Below are 2,448 nucleotides of genomic sequence, written 5' to 3'. Positions count from 1 at the left end.
CGGAACCCGCCACGCAGCCCGGGACAGCCGCGGTCTCGGGGCAAATAACTGAGGACCACATCCGCCTGTTTGTGGGCACCTCATGTGGTACGAGAATAAGGAAGGGAGCAGCGTGATCTGGAGGGGAGCTATCGAAAATCTCATTTCTCCGTGACAATAAAAGCTTTATGTCGGTTTTACTTCACGCTCGGGACTGCCGAGGGAGGCATGATCTCACAGCAGACGTTCATAAACTGAGGTAACTGGAAAAAAGAATAAGCACACAAGCTCTTCTTCAGGTTATTTCAATACCAATATTTGTTGTGGGAGCATGTACAAGGTTTTCTGTTCACATGCCTGATCATCGTCAGCGGGATCGGGAGCTTACGGTACGCAGCCTTCCAGCATACCAGACATACTAACCTGAATCTACAGCTCTCTAATACTGTTTTTCAGCATTTTTGATTGAATTACAGTGTCTATTCAGTGCTACTTCACTTTTATCACAAAAACAAACATGTAATGAGTAAGAAATGGTCACTGTTTTCTGAGTTAAACCATAATGAGGTGAGCGGTAAACAGAGCTGGGGAAGCCGTGTTCCCTGGGGATTTTTACCAGATTTTTACCAGATTTTGCCACCATCGTGCCCTTGCTCATGAGGTGAGCGGTAAACAGAGCTGGGGAAGCCGTGTTCCCTGGGGACTTTTACCAGATTTTGCCACCATCGTGCCAATACCCTTGCTCCCTGCACACTCCCTATTTCCCCAGCTCTCCAGGGCCGCTCCCGCTCGGAGCAATGGCAGTACAGCCATCATCCGTCCGACGTGATCTTCCGCGCCGTAGCCCAGCCCGCGACCTGGAAGCCAAAGTGCTGGGTGCTGTGGCCTCAGGCTCCCGGCATCGCCTCCCCGTCCGCCCTGTTTACCCCAGACAGGGCTGTGCGTGCTGCGGCCGGCTCTCCGGGCTGAACGCCTGCCAACTGGCCCGGCACTATCGGGGTGTGGACCGGCGAACAGCACTGATAACTACGGAGCTCGCTCTGCAGCCGTGCCTCCTCTCATTTGGGCCTCATCCCCTCTTATTACTGATTTCTCAAAAACTGTGGGAGCCGAGGTGCTGTGAAGACCCCTGGCCTGCTGGCAGATTCAGCTGAAACTGGCCATTGCATTCGAGTCCTTGAGGCGACACTGACAAAGGGGTGGAGAGAAAACACAGGTATACAGGCTTCAATTTTTTAATGAAATCAGATTGAAAGTAGATGCAAAGGAGAAAAGACAAAAAAAAAAACCACTTTAAGAGCCATAGATGCTGACACTGTGTACCCTGGTTAGCAGAGGAAATAGCACATTTACTGCAAAAGCTGTTTTTAGTGTAAGAAAAATCCACTTTGCCTTTATCTTTTTCATGAGTAATGTAAAAATGGAAATGAGAAACAAAACTATGCAGTTATTTCCTTGCAGCCGGTTTGAAATATGTTTAAAAATCAAAGACTGAAGTTTTTATTCACATACCTTAAAAAATAAAGGTTCCAAGTGCACAAGACTGAGTAATTCAGCTACAGACTTTCACTGATACAGGCACATGGTGTTTGTTTCTTTTACAGAGATACTTTATCCAATATTTAATTTGAAGACATTGTAAACACTGTGACTACACAGAGATAATGGATAAACAGGTTTTATTAAAAAAAAAAAAAGCTGATAAGAGTTCACCAGTTTTTTATTTTAGTTCAGAGTTAATTTGGCAAGAGACGTTTCTTTTCAAAGTCAACGAGCACAAGTCTGACAGCCCAGCTTAGATTTAGCAGGCTTCCTCAGCCTGGATGAATACCTCAGAATTATTATGACATAAGAAATGTTGAATTTAATATCCATGTAAAACACTGCTAACATTAATCTCTTGCAATTTCTTTATTGCATTTTTTTTCAGCTAACCAAGATTGGGGGAAAAAAAAAAAAAAGTATCTTTCTATGCATGTTTATACGCTGCAGTTTCGCCAGGAGCAGGGTCCTGTGCACTTCACTCCCCACCACGGGCCCTCGGTCTGTGTCAGAATTTCTCCTCCTCGCTGTTTCCAGAAGCATTTCTGGAGGGCGGAGATTGTCTAATTTTAGTACCTCGGAGAATCCTCCGCTCTCCAATGAGCGGGCGGCTGCATCTGGAGCTGCAGCCAATTACCCCGGGTTTCCTCCTGCTACGCTCCCACGATGGTTTAATAATGCAGACTTACAAATTTAAAGTGGCCCCACATGTTAAGAGGAAATAACGTTATGTGTTCCCTAACAAAGACGTATCTTTGTACAGTAGTAGAATCTCAAAGGTTTCTTCTAAAGCCTTGGGTTCCATAAACCTGACCTTACAACCCTGTGTTAATATCATTATCTTATGTATATTATCTTTATAGTGCTTGAAAAAATATTTCTGATAACTAAAAGGCTGGTCTGAAGCACCTTCCCTAACTTCTGTAG

Source organism: Aptenodytes forsteri, unplaced genomic scaffold (genome assembly GCF_000699145.1).
Source record: "Aptenodytes forsteri isolate BGI_AS27 unplaced genomic scaffold, ASM69914v1 Scaffold54, whole genome shotgun sequence".
Lineage (NCBI taxonomy): Eukaryota > Metazoa > Chordata > Aves > Sphenisciformes > Spheniscidae > Aptenodytes > Aptenodytes forsteri.
Note: the sequence above shows the minus strand (reverse complement) of the source record.